The following is a 17,308-nucleotide window of genomic DNA, read 5'->3' on the forward strand; positions in this document are numbered from 1 at the left end:
ATGAACCAGGACACTAATGCTTGCTTCTAATGAAAAGTATTTGGAGGAAGACTAAAATTTTTCATACCTAAAAATTTTTATCAGGAGACTGACTTTCTTCATGAGCAAAAGCCACCTCTCCATTTAACTATCATTAATCCTACAGATCAGCGGTCTTTCACTCAGACATGTGAATGTCCCATAATGACTCCTGCAAATTGAATGATATCAATGAAAAATGCACTAGAATGCACTTTTGCCTTTAGCATTATCTGAGGCCCAAAAGATGAGCATATCACAGTAGGAACATCATCAAGACTCCTGCTTTTCAAAGCTGTGTTGACACACTAAACTATTTAGATTTGGAATTTTCAGCTGTCAGCTCAAAGCTGAATCTAGGGATTGAAATTCACAAGATGAAAACTGCAAGAAAATGGTAGGTTGCTTTGGGAAGTTGGATTGTATTTGCATTGAGCTTGATGGAAAAAGCAAAACTAAATAAATGATTTCAATCACCACCAATAGTTCATATTCAGATGGATACAAAGGTGTTCATAAAAGCCGATCAGCTGGCCTGAGACCTGACGTGGAATGGGACAACCCAAATGGAGCAATGGCTGCATGTAACGAACATGTATAATAAATCCATGCATCGATCAACCAATGAATGTATGTCTAGCAAACCCTGAGTTCAGATTCTGACTCAGCTACTTGCTATTAGCTGGATGTCTTTAGGCATCTTATTTTCTTCTCTTCATTTAACAAAAAAGGGGTAAAGTACCTCCCCTTCCCCTCAGGATTATTATGTAGATTGAATGTCAAGATTTTCAAAGCCTCTCACACAGTACCTGGCACACAGCAGGAGCCTAATAGATGCTGATTATTCTTCCACATTAACCCAACTCCAAAGCCAAAACTACCCAAGCCATTATTTTAGCATAAAAAAGAATAATGGGCTCACAATTAACATTTTCTGGGGCATCAATGACTGAAATGTCACTCATTATGCTAAGCCTAGTGGGTTTATCTAGTGACCCAAACTTATGTGTATTTGGGAGTTAATGAAGTGCTTGGTGTTTACAAAGATAAAAGCAGGATTCGGCTCAGCAACAATCCTGGGCTGAATGGATATAGATTTCCAGGCTTAGGGATGTAGCCAGGCCGGATCCATGGTGGATCACATGGATACATCCACACAGAGTGAGATATCTCCCAAGGGGATCTGGGCATCTCCACCTCCTCAGGGGAGAAAAAAAAAACAAAACAAAACAGGAAGGGGGGTGGTGGGAAGTGTGTATAATAGATGTGTTTCACAGTGTCCCTGCTGTGATGAACAACTTGATCCACTTACAGTTCCAAACACATGATGCATAAAAGAGCTGACAGAAATTCAATTCTTGCAAAGAAAAGCATCTGCTCTCTAGTGGGAACGGCCAAATATTAAGCAGTTTTAAGGCAGGGCAAAGACCTAGAGGAGCACACTTCATTATCTAGATAGCCAGAGTCAAAAACGCAGATCACAAATGAATGAAGAAGTAGCCGAGATTCCAAGCATTAATTACCCAGAGTAAAACGATTCAAGTTAAATCTTTGTTACGACAAATATTAAACCCAGCTGTGTTTATGTAGCAGTTGTGAAAAAGAAGGAAAAAAAGAAATCCGTGTATAATATCTGTGAGCTCTGCCAGTTAATTGAATTCGCTGGCAGCACTTCCTCTATCAGGAGCCAAACATCCTCAAGGATAAAATGTAGCTTTTAAACAGACCTGGGGAAAACGGAATCAAGAAATTTCAACCAATAAAACACAACTCTTAACTGGTATAAAAGTAAAGTAAAATTCAGTAATGAATGGAAGGAAGTCTCTTAAACATTTACTGCATTCCAGAGCTTGGAGTTGCGGTTTATTGCTGAGGTCTCTTCTGATGTCCCACAGTGCTTCTGCTCCAGCATCTTTAATGAAGTCCCATAAACTCCCATAAAATACTCGATTGTTGACAAATCCTACACACACACACTCAGGGCAAGGCACACTGGATCATGATGCTCCTTTCCTTCCTACATGAAATTTAGAAGTCACGGAGTGGACACTGTCATGGAGAGTGGTCCAACACAGAAGAGAGACCTACAGACAATCCCCTAAAGCATGAGGGACGAATGACTGGATAATGGTGATAGGTGATACTGAAAAGAATTCTCTTCAGCAAACTGTCCCCTGACCCAAGTCCAATATCAGATTTGGGGTGGGGAGAGCTTGGCTAGATTCTAGGAACCAGAGAAGCAACAAGAGGTTGGGTCCAACATTCCACCCTTAGTCTAGTCATTACCTGACCTAACTACCTTAGTTGATTCCCCACTGCCCAAAATATGAAGTCCAGACTTGTTTTTATGACAGAAGACCATTTCCCACCTGGTCCTTCCCATCTACTTCTTTGGTCTCATCTTTTGTCCCTCCCAAATACACACCCTGTGCTCCAGCTGGACTAAACTATTTTTCCCTGACCAAACGCATTATACTTTTTTTGTTCACACCTCCAGCCTCAATGCATTCCATTCCCGCTCCCAGTATGCTCATCTCTCCTTTTCCAGGAACAGTGACTGTTTCTTGTACATCTTTATGTTCCTATGGTCCAAGACACTGAGCACACCTCCAGAAAACTTTGGCTGGATAAATAACCTCCAATCCTGAACTGGCTACTGATCTGCCCTTTGGGGACACTCTGAATGGTTCCTGTGGATGGAAACAAAGCTGCTGGTATAAGTGGGTAGGAGAGCGGCAAGAGATGTGCCAGGAGAGGCAGGCAGAGACTAGATTATAAAAGGCCATATTATGGAGCTTGAATTTTACTCAGAAGAAAATGAGGAACCATTAAAGGGTTTTAAGTTGAACAGTGACATTCATGTTCCAGATTATGCCTTCATTTACAGCAACAGAGAATGGTCTGGGATTGCAGAAGTGGGGGCAATACTGGCAGCCCAGCCTTCTGTTACTTCTTTTACTAACCAGCCAGTGACCTCACTGGGAATAAGGTGCATGTCTTAATCATCTCTGCATCCATTATACCCAAAACAAAGCCTGACACATAGTAGGTGCTCAGGGAATGCCTGTTTTGGTTTCTTTTGTCTTTTCTGGCTTTACTGAGGTCTAATTGACAAATAAAATTATACATATTTGAAGTGCACAAGGTGATGATTTGATAAATGTATATATTTTGAAATAATCATCACAATTAAGTTAATTAACATATTCATCACTTCACATAGTTACTTTTTCTTTGTATGTGATAAGGACACTTAAGATCTACTCTCTTAGCAAATTTCAAGCATGCAATAGAGTATTACTAACTACAGTCACCATAATGTACATTAGATCCTTGGAACTTATTCATGTTATAGTTTGTAACCTTTGACCAACATTTCCCCATAGGAAATACCTGTTGAATGAATAAACATTCTATTAGAGAATACTAACAATACATGTTTTACCGTGGCAGAAGGATCAATTCCACAAGGGTACTAAGTCTACAAGGCCTATACACATAAAGAGTTACATAAGATACTCAAGACAATCAGAGCCCGCCCATCTCCCCACTCGGCATTTTTCTTCCTATTGGGATTTTAAGAATGGGTTTTTTGCAAGGTTTACTATTAGTTCAGACATTTCCCGGGCCAGACTACTAAGCCAGACAGCCTGTGATGTCTGCTCCCTTGCTTCTGGGATTAAATGCATTGTTGACTCACAAGGTAGGATGGCACATCAGCACCTAGGAGGCCCTGTAGCAGCATCCCTAGGGTCTGAAGTTTCCGGGCCTTTGGAAAAAATCATGGCATAGAGAAGCTCCAGCCAACAAAGCTGTTAGCAATGGCCTAACAAAGCAAGGCCATCTCTGAGCAGACTGCTCTCTCTCCAACCAGCATTCTAAGCGGGGGTACTCCAGAGAAGAGGCAGCAAGCAGACTCCGGGCTTATTTTTTGTTTTTTGGTTTTTTTTGCGGTACACGGGCCTCTCACTGTTGTGGCCTCTTCCACTGCGGAGCACAGGCTCCGGACACGCAGGCTCAGCGGCCATGGCTCACGGGCCCAGCCGCTCCGCAGCACGTGGGATCTCCCCGGACCGGGGCACAAACCCGTGTCCCCTGCATCAGCAGGCGGACTCTCAACCACTGCGCCACCAGGGAAGCCCTAGACTCCGGGCTTATTTGAATCTGGGCCCTCCTGAACCAAAGTTTTGCCTTTGGACTCCCACAGACAGTCACCTACATGGCATAGCCCAATTTTAATGTGATTTGAACCAGTCCTGAGGTCACAATTAAACAAGATGCTGTCATTCACTCAGTGAAAATTTACTGAGTACATGCTATATATTTAACTCAGGGGTAGATACAAACGTAAAGAAGGAAGAGTTTTTAGTCCCTACCCTAGAGGGGTTGGAAGAGAGGACACAAGAAGCCAAAAATAATTCCGATATAACATGACGAGCGCTGTAACAGAAGGATGTACCATGTGCTTTGAGAATACAAAAGATAGAGCAATCAACTACTGAGGGAGGGTCAAGGAAGACTTTACTCTAGAAAGACCAGAAAACTGATTGGAGTTAGAAGAGACTGAAGACAGGAATGTAATTAGGAAGCCATTGTCCATTTTCCAGTTTCACAGCACAGAAGAGAAGTACAGGGTCCAAGTGACTGCTGGGCCTCACACAGGTGACTGGGATAGCTACACATGCATATAGTTTCCACCAAAAAAAAAATTATATGAATTTTAAACAATTTTTCAAGAATAAGTGTTAACTTTCATGTTACTGATAAAAGTGAAAACTGGTATAATCTTTTGGGGGAGGTGGTGGTATTTAAAAGTATGTATCAAAAGCCTTAAATTTTTATATGATTCAGAAATTCTATTTCCAGCAATTCATGGAATTCAAGTAAATGATATAGAGATTTAGTTACAAATATGTCCATCATACTGCTGTTTAAAAGAATGCAAGGGCTTCCCTGGTGGCGCAGTGGTTGAGAGTCCGCCTGCCCATGCAGGGGACACGGGTTTGTGCCCCGGTCTGGGAGGATCCCACATGCCGCGGAGCGGCTGGGCCTGTGAGCCATGGCTGCTGAGCCTACGTGTCCGGAGCCTGTGCTCCGCAACGGGAGAGGCCACAACAGTGAGAGGCCCGTGTACCGCAAAAAAAAAAAGAAAAAAAAAAAAGAATGCAAAACTTGAGGGACTTCCCTGGTGGCTCAGTGGTTAAGAATCTGCCTGCTAATGCAGGGGACATGGGTTCGAGCCCTGGTCTGGGAAGATCCCACATGCCGCAGAGAAACTAAGCCTGATGCGCCACAACTACTGAGCCTGTGCTCTGGAGCCTGTGAGCCACAACTACTGAAGCCCAAGTGCCTAGAGCTGTGCTCCGCAACAAGAGAAGCCACTGCAATGAGAAGCCCGCACACCGCAACAAAGAGTAGCCCCCGCTCGCTGCAACTAGAGAAAGCCCGTGCGCAGCAACGAAGGCCCAACACAGCCAAAAACAAATAAATAAAGAAATTTATTTTTAAAAAAAAGAATGCAAAACTTGAAATTATCAGGCCGAATATATTATGGTGTATTATCCATACAATGAAATGGTAGCTCACACATTAAAAGGTATGAATTTTAATGATTAAAATGGTCACAATATATCAATAGTTTTCCTTTTTTTTTTTTACTGTGTTGCAGAGTAATGAACGTATTATATTTTGTAAACCAGTATGATATGTATATTACGTATATTTAAGAGTTTCATGAATTGATGCTTACCCATATTATTTGAGATATACTCTGATATTCCTTGTTCAACTCCATTAAAAAAAAAAGCTTGCTGTGACCCACTAAGTTGATTTTATGGTTTCACTAATGGGTGACTACTTGCAATTTGAAGAAATCCATTTTTAGGGTGTAAAGTAAAATCCCAATGGCATTTAGTAATCATGACCAAAGAGTCAAAATGCTTGGCACTCAATTTACCCAGTAAATTGTAGCTGTAATGTACACTGAATTTCTCCTGTCTCTTTTAAAAAGGGAACTCTGATCTTTGCAGATCTTTGCTCTTCCAGATACCTGTACAAAGTGAAGAGTCAAATGTTGAATAAATGAGTTTTCCAAGATCTAGAGTTCAAAGCAGATTGCATATTTTGCTCACTCTTTCATTCATTCACTCATTCCACAAACACTCATTGAATGCCCCAGTGAGTCATGCATTGTGCCAGGGCTGTGTTCACAACCATGTAAAGCCCAAATGCTTAGGAGGGGAAAGAGTTATTATATAGTACATGGTATAAAAGTAGTATGGGAAAAATGTTATGAAATCCCAGTGCCGAGCTGTGGAAGCATCACAGAAGTGACAGGTGAGGAGTGCCCTATAGAGCAAATAGGTTTAGCCAAGTAGAGAAGGAACGGTATCCTAACCAGAGGGAATAGCACGGAAAGAAGCAGAGAGATGTGAAAGAGCATGAGGCCTTGGGGAATGGGATCACTCTCCTAGTGGCTGGGAAACGGGGTATGAGTACTGAAGTGATGCAAGATGAGGCTGAGAGGTTGCCTGGGGTCAGCGTCCAGCTTGTGAAGAAGCTTGGATGCAGCATAGAAGGACTGGAAACTACTCTGGCCTGGGGCACTGCAGGTGCTCTGTAAACAGTATCTTTCTTCCCTTGCCTTCTCCCCCTTCTCACACCAAGGAAGACTGCTCAAGATGGTTTCTCTCTCTTCACATGGTTAGAAACCTCTTGGATATCCCTCAAAAATTCCACCAAGGAAGAACAAGAAGTTTAAGTGATTTAAAACGCATCATTAAGTCATTTGTGATCTTTTTAAAACCAAAGTATATGGAGAAGAAAGAGAAACTACAGTCCTGAAGACATACAAACCATAAAGCCAAAAGCCAAGATTCAAGTGCTTCAGGAAAGAGGAGGAAAGATGAGTTTTCCATCATAAAACTAGTAATAATCGTATCACAGAAAATTTAGAAAATGAGAGAAAAAAATGTTAACTCATAACTTTACTATCCTAATATACCACTGTTGATAATTTGGAAGTTCTTTTAAAAATCTTACTTCTGAGTATCTGGCTGTTTTTCTTAATTGTAGTCATGGTAGATATATCATTCAATATTCTGCTTTTTCCACTGAATTGTATCCTTAGCATTTCCTGTGTTGCCCACATTCTTCATAGCAATCATTTTTAGTGACTGTGTATGGTACACTCCATTGAATAGCAGTGGAATAGATCACCTTAAACAGTCCCCTTAATTTTGGATATTAAGGTTGTTCCCAACTTCAGTTAACATAAACAATGCTATTTGGTTAGGTGGCTTTCTCCATTTAGAAGGATTTGCCAGAAAAAAACCCTTAAAAGTAGAATTATTGAGTCAAAAGGTAATACGTATTTTAAGGTCCTATTACATATATCACCACATAAGAAAGTCTGATTTAGAAGAGCATTGATCAGGTTACAGAAAGCACGAAGTAAAAGAAAGGAGAGTGTAAGCAGATGGTAAAGATCTCCACATACACGTGCATACACAAAAACCTGTGAGTTTCAGGCCAAAGAATATTAGAAAGGGCCCCGACTGAGCTCTGGGAAATCAGTGGTGAGGTGTGGTATGTTCACCTCACTGGAAGCCTGGAAGCGTCTGAGCTCTCTTTTGCCAAGCTTTTAAAAAGCTCTACAAATTTTACCCGTTGGCTAAACAGTGTATACTTAACACTCTTGAAGGAACAAGAGATGTTCTTTAAATTTTAAGAGAGAAACAGATGAAGAGTGCTTGGTTAAATGGCTGTGGAGGAAGGGACATTATGTTTCTGTTCAAAGCATCCACATGGGCTTGAGATAAACATCAGCAACGAAGACCCAATGCAGCCAAAAATAAATAAATAATAAATTTATTTAAAAAAAATGAAGTCTGTAAACAGGCCTTTACACCAATAAAAGATGGACTATTCTTGCCATATTCCTTCCCCCAAATCCACAGCTAGGGAACAATACAATATTGTCAGTGAAAGCAGTACATTGCAAGTTTCATGGAACCCAGCAAAGTACAACAGTATTAACCTTGCCAACTCTTTTTTTTTTTAATGGTACAAAAAGCTAACTAAGATTACAAAATTTAAGACTAAATTGTCTAGGTAACTAGTAGAAAGCCAGAGCCACCCTGCCTCCAAAGTTACCCCTTAACCCATGTTCATAAATCATGTGAAAATCAGCAGAGTTGTTCTGAAAGCTAATCAATATTAGAACTTCCTTTTTAAAATTAATTTCCAAGTCCTCTTCCTTTTTAAAATTTACTTTATCAAGTCATAATTAATATACAATAGAATGCATATATTTTAAAAGTACAGTTCAATGAGTTTTGACAAATATATACATCTGTGTAACCATCACCACAATCAAGAAATAGAACATTTCCTTCACCTCAGAATGTTCCTTCCTGCCCTTTTCAATCAGTTCCTGCCTTCTCCATCCCAGGCCGAGGCAACCACTGGCCTGCTTTCACCCACTCTCTTTTAGATTTTAAGTACATGAAATCATATAGTACATTCTCATGTGTCTGGCTTTTTTTGCTCAGTGTAATATATTCAAGATTCATCCATGTTGTTTTGTGTATCACAAGTATGTTACAATGAATAATGACTCATGTAGTAAAAAGTAGGGATAAAATATAGTGTTTCTCCATCTATCAGCTGATGGACATTAGGTATTGTTTACTGTGAATAAAGCTGCTATAAACACTCGTGTACAAACCTGTTTGGATATATATTTTCATTTCTCTTGGATAAATACCCAGGAGTGGGGTTATTGGGTTATATTGCTGGTGTACATTTAACTTCAGAGAAAACTGCCCAACTGTTTTCCAAAGTGGTTTTCTGTTTTATGCTCCCAATACCAGTGATGAAAGTTTCAGATCAGTTGTTCCACATCCTTCCTAACACTTGTTATTGTCAGTCTTTAAAAAAAATTTTTTTTAAGTCAGGTATGACTTACATATAGTAAAATTTACCACTTTTGGTGGCTAGTTTTATGAATTTTGAAAGATGCACATAGCCATGTAACCATCCCCACAATCAAGATACAGAACAGCTCCGTCACCCCAAATCCCCTCACACCCCTTGATAGTCAGCTGCTCCTCCCAGCCCTGCTCCGGACAACCGCTCATCCGAGTTCTCGCTCAACAGTCTTGCCTATTCCAAAACGTCAAATAAATGGATTATTTCACTTAGCATAATGTGAGATTCATCCATTTTGTTGGATAGATCAGTACTTAGTTTCTTTTGATTGCCAAGTAGTATTCCATTTTACAGGCACACCACTGTCCCTCACCAGTTGAAGGACATCTGGAATGTTTCCAGTTTTTGGCAATTATGAACAAAGCTGCTAAAAACATTCACGTACATGTGTCTGCGCGTACATAAGTTTTCATCTTCTTGCGTGTATACCTAAGACTGAAATTACTTGGTCACAGAGTAAACATTTGTTTAAGATACTCATTTATAAGAAATGCAGTCTTTTTATTTTAGCCATACCAGTGGGTATACAGCAGTACCTTCCTTGTGGTATCAATTTACACCCTCATGGAACATCTTTCCCTGTGCTTACTGGCTATTGTTTTTCTTTTTTCTCTCCAAATCCTTCCTTTAATGTCAGGTAGTGCTTCAACCTAAACACACACAGGATACATACCGTAGAGAAAACGGACCTGAGGGCATCCGAGTCATGGACGGTGTGGTAGGTAAAAACCTTGGCCCAATGCAAAGGAGCAGTCAAGGGCCTGGAAGAAGGATGGTACTCTCTTTCCCCTCTCCATTTCTCTTTCCTACTGGGCTTAAACTAAAGTTTGTGGAAGAGAAAGAGCTTTCAATTAGTGGAACCAATGAGGCCCCAGGGCCTTGGAGGGTAGATTTGGTTGTACAGTATTACAAAATATATTTAAGAAAAAAAAAGCCCAGGCCTCCCAGCAGCCCAAGTGTCAGCTGGTCCAGTGGCCCGACCTCTATATGTAGGTGTTGGACCGGGAAGGGGGAGAGAGTGATTGCTGGACACTGGTGCCAGTTCATGATGGAGCAGCATAAGATTTTCCCTGCTCTGTGAACGTGCACATAAACATAGCCCCCTGCCCTCAGCCCTGCTCTGCTGCAAGGAAGCCACTCAGAGTAAGTGACAGCTGGGCACAAAGCGTTCAGTAAGACCAGTTATGGGGTCTAGTGCAGTGAAGTCAGTCATTCATTTAGGACCTATTTTCACACAGGGGCAAGGAAAAACCAGAAACTTCTATCTCACCCTTTAAACTGGGACATTCCAACCTACACAATTACCTGTAACGTGTCTCAGCTCAAAACAGGCCTTAGTGTCTGCTGAGGTCTGAAGCATGGAAAACATACAGTGCAGCTCTTCTCTTGGTCCAAGATCTAGCTTTCGGCAAGAGTGTTGCCGAAGATTTCTAACTGAGAGGCAGAAGCATCTGTGGTGAGGAAGGCAGCTATTGAAGGAATTCCAGGAGCCTGAGGCTGAGTTTGCAGAGCTGAGTGCTATCAGTTTCCTTTTCTACTGGTATCTTCTTCCTTCAGAGCAAACTTCCTCCTTAGGACCTCAGAGGTAAGCATGGCAGGGTCTTCCTCCTTCAATAAACTCCAGTTCAGGTCTTGGCTCTGCTTCACTTGGTGGAAGTCCTTTAGGATACCCATCATATCTGCAAAGCTGCTGGCCTTGGACAGAGAGACGCAGTCATCTTCTTCAGACGAGCTGCAGGTAGCTTTGTGTTCTGGTTTGCAACATTCAGGGCTGGCAGAACAAAGCAGGGGGACTGATGGAAGCTCAGGGACCTGTACCTTGGTCTCCTTGGTGATGTCACTAATGACAAAGGAAGTTGTAGAGTGGAATGAGGATCCAAAACAAGGTAAGGGAGAAGAGACATTTGAACTTCCTGCATCAGCTGACACTATTTTAGCAATCTGGCTGCGCAGGTGGCTCAGCTCATCCTGCAGCTCTTTGGTGCAGCCAAGGGCGGGCAGGGCTGGCTTCTTCAAGGCCAGAAGCCTCTCCTGCGACCCACGCAGTTTGGGCACTGAGGCATTGTGCTGAATGACGATCAGAGGGCTGGGCTTGCAGGTGTGCCTCAGGGGGCGTGTATGGCTCCTGACCAGGACATAAGTCTCCTCTACATCTGCAGGAATCCAGACGATGTCAGCCAGAGTAGGGACTGGCAGTACATGCCTCAGACACAGGTCAGAGATGTTGGGCAGGGTCTCAAAGGATGCCCGGGGACATGGCTTCAGGGGTAGGTCGGTCCCGATTCTTCTCACTATACTTTGAGCAGCCCCACGCGGCTTGTTTTGTCAGATTGGGATGGTCACATTGGCCTCCATTCCTGACATTTCAACTGGCTCCTGCACTTGAAGCACAAGGCAGCCACAGGGCAGCTCTGGAGGCTTGGAATGGCAGGAGGCGTGAAGCCTTCCTATCAGGCCATTTTAAGAAACATCAGACTTATCTTCCTCAGGGCCCCTCCTGCCACAGCCTTATTGGCCATTTGAATATCTTTTATTGTTGAGTGTCTCTTCAAGTCTTTTGCCTACTTTTTAATTGGGCTGCTGTCTTATTATTCAGTTTAAGGGTTCTTTATATATTCTGGGGAAAAAGTCCTTTTGCAGATATAAGTATCAAGAATATTTTCTCTCAGTCTGTGGCTTGCCCCTTCATTTGTAAAACGGTGACTTTTTATTTTTTTGGCTGCATTGGGTATTCGTTGCTGCGCGCGGGCTTTCTCTAGTTGTGGTGAGTGGGGGCTACTCTCTGTTGCGGTGTGCGGGCTTCATTGCAGTGGCTTCTCTTCTGGCGGAGCACAGGCTCTAGGCGCGCGAGCTTCAGTAGTTGTGGCACATGGGCTCAGTAGTTGTGGCTCGAGGGCTCTAGAGCTTAGGCTCAGTAGTTGTGGTGCATGCGCTTAGTTGCTCCGTGGCATGTGGGATCTTCCAGGACCAGGGCTCGAACCCATGCCCCCTGCACTGGCAGGCAGATTCTTAACCACTGCGCCACCAGGTAAGTCCCTGTGCTTTATGTCTTAACTAAGAAAACTATGCTTACCTTAAGTTCATGAAGATTTTCTCCTATCTTTTCTTCTATTCATTTTATAGTCTTTGCCTCTAAGTTCAGGTCTATAATCCATTTTGGGCTAATACTTGAAAGAGGTAAAAGTCAACACTCATTTTTTTTCCATATAGATATCCAGTTCTTCCAGTAGCATTTGTTGAAGAAAACTATCCTTCCTCAATTGAATTACTTTGGCATGTTTGTTGAAGGTCAATTAACCATTTATGTGTGGGCCTAATTCTGAACTATTTATTCTGTTCTATTGAACTCTATGTTTACCTACAATGTTGATCTACATTTACTAAACTTTACTGGAAGTCTTAAAAGTAGGTAATACAAGTCCTACAACTTTGTTCTTTTTCAACATTGTTTTGGCTATTCTAGATCTTTCGCATATTCATGTGCATGTTAGAATCAGCTCAAGTTGTTTTTTTTTTTAAGCCATCTGGAATTTGGGCTGGGATTATATTGAATCTATAGATCAATTTAGGAAAAATTAACATCTTAAAAATATTGAGTCTTCCAATCCAAAAAGTGGAGTATCTCTCCATTTGTTTAGGTCTTTTAAATTATTTTCTGAGAAATGTTTTATAGCTTTCAGTATACAAATCTTGCACATATTTTGTTAAATGTATTCCTAAGTATTCTGTGTTTTGTATGCTATTTAAAATGGTACTTTAAAATATTTCATTTTTCAATTGCTCATTACTAGTATATAGAAGTACATTTGGTTTTTATATACTAACCTTATCCTGTACCTTTGCTAAATTTGTTTATGCAAATTTATGCAAATGTTTATGAGACCCCCTTTGGATTTTCCATATACATGATCATGTTGTCTGAATAAAGACAATTTTTCTTCCTTCTTTCTAACCTTTAGGGCTTTTATTTCTTTTCCTTGTCTTAGTGAGTGGTTAGAACCTCCAGTACAATGCTGAATAGAAATGGGAAGAGCTAACGTCCGTCCTTTTTTTGTTCTCATTCTCAAGGGGAAAGCATTCAGTCTTTCACCACGAAGTATGTTGGCTGTAAGTTCTTCCTAGATGCTCTTTATCACTATGAGGATACCTAGGTTTGCTAAGAGCTTTTATCAAGGACAGATGTTGAATTTTTCCTAAAATACTTTTTTGGCTTATGTTTTGATATAGTTTTCCTTTTTTAGTCTGTTGATATGGTAAATTACACTGATTTTCAAATATTTAACCAACCTGTACACATTTGATCATGATGTATTATCCTTTCTATATTGCTGGATTCAATTTGCTAATATTTTGTTAAAGGTTTTTACATCTATATTTATTAGCTATATTGATCAATATTTTTTTTTCTTGTAAATTCTTTGTTTGATTTTCATGTCAGGGTAATGCTGACCTCATAAAATAAGGTGGAAGGTGTTCCTTTCCTCTCTATTTTCTTAAAAAGTTAGTGTAAGATGTACCCTAAAATATATGATAGAACTAATCCGTGAAGCTATCTGGGTCTGGAGTTTTCTTTGTGGGAAAGTTTTAATTAATTACAAATTCAAATTTCTTTAATAGAAACAGTACTATTTTTCAACTTTCTATTCCTTCTTCAGAAACCTTATGTTATCTGTGTATTTCAAGGCATTTGTTCATTTCAATCAATTTGTCAAAATTATAGGCATCAAATTGTTCCTAATACTCCCTTAATTCCTTTTTTCTGTTTCTCTTTTTCAAAAATTATACATTTTGGAATATTCTTAGATTCACGGAAAAGTTGCAAAGATAGTAGAGAGAGCGCCCAGATACTCCTCAACGCAGTTTCAGTTTCCCATATCTTACATTACCATGGTGCATTTGTCAAAACTAAGAAACGGACACTGGTACATTATTATTAACTAAACTCCAAACTTTATTGTGATTTCACCCGTTTTTCCATTAATGCGTCTTTTCTATCCTAGAATTCAACCCAGAATTCCAATTAAAAAAAAAATTTTTTGGGGGGGCGGGGCTGCACTGCGCGGCATGCAGTATCTTAGTTCCCCGACCAGGGATTGAATCCGTGCCCCCTGCAGTGGAAGCACCGAGTCTTAACCACTGGACTGCCAATGAAGTCCCTGACCTTGATAGTTTTGAGAAGTACTGGTCAGGTATTTGATAGAACATCCCTAAATTTGAGTTTATCTGAAGGTTCTGTCATGATTTTACTGGGTTTCTGGAAAGAATAACACAAAAGTGACATATCCTCCTCATCACGTCATATCAAGTTTACAGTGATATTCACATGACATCACTTGGTTAAGGTAGTTTCTGCCATTTCTCCACTAAAGTTACTCTTTTTCCCTTTATATACATTAGTTTTGGAAGTGAGACACTAAGTCCAGCCCACACTCAAGTGGTGTGTGTGTGTGTGTGGGGCTGCGGACACAGAGATTAAGCTCCTTCTCCTAGACAGGACAATATCTACAGATATTAATTTGAAATTCTTTTATAAGGAAGATTTGTCTCTTCTCCCCTACCAATTCTCTTCATTAGTGTTTGTATGGTATATCTTCTCTACCCTTTTACTTTTCATCTGACTCTTTAAAGTGGAATTCTTGTAGACAGCATATAATTGGGTCTTACTTTTAAAATATAATTTAATAATCTCCAATAAGTGGAGTATTTAGACCATGTACATTTAATGTAATAATCACTATAGTTGGGTAAATCTATCATCTTGCTAACTTTTCTATTTGTTCCATCTGTGTTTGGTTCCTTTATCCTTCCCGCCTCCAAAATCTTTTGGATCTTCAATCTTGGTTTATTAGCTATATACCACTTTTTTTTTTTCCTTAGCAGCTCTTCTAAGGTTTACAATATACATTTTAAAAAATTTTATTTATTTTTGGCTGCGTTGGATCTTCATTGCTGTGCACGGGCTTTCTCTAGTTGTGTCGAGCGGGGGCTGTTCTTCGTTGCAGTGTGCAGGCTTCTTCTCACTGTGGTGGCTTCTCTTGTTGCGGAGCACAGGCTCTAGGCGCACAGGCTCAGTAGTTGTGGCTCATGGGCTCTAGAGCACAGGCTAAGTAGTCGTGGCACACGGGCTTAGTTGCTCTGTGGCATGTGGTATCTTCCCAGACCAGGGCTCGAACCTGTGTCCCCTGCACTGGCAGGCGGATTCTTAACCACTGTGACACGAGGGAAATCCTACAATATACATTTTTAACTTAATAGTCTACTTTCAAATAATATTATAACAGTTTACATATAATTTAAGAACCTTAAAACAGTATACTTCCATTCTCCCCCTGTCCTTTGTCCTACTGTTGTCATACATTTTACTTCTACGTATAGCACATAATACACTGATATTATTTACTTTAAATACTCATTTATCTTTTTTTTTTTTGCGGTACGCAGGCCTCTCACTGTTGTGGCCTCTCCCGTCGCGGAGCACAGGCTCCGGGCGCGCAGGCTCAGCGGCCATGGCTCACGGGCCCAGCCGCTCCGTGGCATGTGGGATCTTCCCTGACTGGGGCACGAACCCGTGTCCCCTGCATCGGCAGGCGGACTCTCAACCACTGCGCCACCAGGGAAGCCCTTGCCTTTATTTTTGAAGGATATTTACACTGGATATAGATTTCGAGGTTGAAGAAAATTTTCCTTCATTACTTTAAAAGTGTCATTCCATTATCTTCTGGTTCATGTTGTTTCTTACAAGAAGTCTTCCATAATCGCTTTTTTCTTTTACATAATGTGTCTTTCTTCTTTAGCTAATTTTAAACTTTTCTTTGTATCACTTGTTTTGAGTAATTATCATGATGCACCTTTGTGTGGTTTTGTTTGCGTCTATTATGCTCGAGGTTCATTCAGCTTCCTGGAACTGAGTTGATTGTTTTCATCAAAACTGAAAAAAAATTGTCTATAATCTCATTAAATATTTTTTCTGTCTCTCTCTACCCTCCTCTCCTTCTAGGATTCTAATTACATGTATGTTAGTCCTCTTGATATTGTGCTATGGGTCCTCGAGGTTCTGTCAACCTTTTTCAGTCTTTTTCCTTTCTATGCTTCATAATGGATAGTTTTTATTGCTATGTCTTCGAGTTCATTGATCATTTGTGCTGTAGTGTCTAATATCCTTTTAATCCTATCAGTGAAATTTTCATTCCAGGTATTGCATCTTTCACCTCTAGATATTCCTTTTCATTCATTCTTTTTATATCTTCCATTTCTCTCCTCATTTAGTTCAAGTCTTCCTTTAAATTCATGAGCATACTGATAACTTTTATAATGTCTATCTTAAGGTTCTCATCTGCTAATTCCATCATATTGTCATTTTTGAGTTTGTTTCTGTTAACTAATTTTTCTCTTGGTTACGGGTTACATTTTTCCTGATTCTCAACATGTCTAGTATTTTTTTTAACATCTTTATTAGAGTATAATTGCTTTACAATGGTGTGTTAGTTTCTGCTTTATAACAAAGTGAATCAGTTATACATATGTCCCCATATCTCTTCCCTATTGCATCTCCCTCCCTCCCACACTCCCTATCCCACCCCTCTAGGTGGTCACAAAGCACTGAACTGACCTCCCGCTGCTATGCAGCTGCTTCCCACTAGCTAGCTACTTTACGTTTGGTAGTGTATATATGTCCATGCCACTCTCTCACTTTGTCACAGCTTACCCTTCCCCTTCCCCGTATCCTCCGGTCCATTCTCTAGTAGGTCTGCATCTTTATTCCCGTCTTGCCCCTAGGTTTTTCTGACCTGTTTTTTTAGATTCCATATATATGTGTTAGCATACGGTATTTGTTTTTCTTTCTGACTTACTTCATTCTGTATGACAGTCTCTAGGTCCATCCACCTCACTACAAATAACTCAGTTTCATTCTTTTTTATGGCTGAGTAATAGTCTGTTGTATATGTGTGCCACATCTTCTTTATCCAGTCATCTGTTGATGGACACTTAGGTTGCTTCCATGTCCTGGCTATTGTAAATAGAGCTGCAATGAACATTTTGGTACATGACTCTTTTTGAATTATGGTTTTCTCAGGGTATATGCCCAGTAGTGGGTTTGCTGGGTTGTATGGTAGTTCTATTTTTAGTTTTTTAAGGAACCTCCATACTGTTCTCCAAAGTGGCTGTATCAATTTACATTCCCACCTGTCTAGTATTTTTTTTGATAGGATGCTAGATATTGTGAACGTTACATTGTTGGGTGTCAGATTTTTTGTCTTTTTTAAAAGAGGGTTGAAGTTTACTTTGACAGGTTAATTTT

General features: G+C 40.4%; 1 protein-coding gene and 1 pseudogene across 1 annotated transcript in view; both read right to left on the reverse strand.

Annotated features, from left to right (window-relative positions):
- DENND1A (DENN domain containing 1A) overlaps nt 1-17,308 on the reverse strand; it is a 488,338-nt gene that overhangs the window by 158,222 nt on the left and 312,808 nt on the right. The window lies entirely within an intron of this gene.
- LOC136124859 (mitochondrial fission regulator 1-like pseudogene) lies at nt 10,531-11,373 on the reverse strand (annotated as a pseudogene).

This window comes from Phocoena phocoena, chromosome 6 (assembly GCF_963924675.1).
Source record: "Phocoena phocoena chromosome 6, mPhoPho1.1, whole genome shotgun sequence".
Lineage (NCBI taxonomy): Eukaryota > Metazoa > Chordata > Mammalia > Artiodactyla > Phocoenidae > Phocoena > Phocoena phocoena.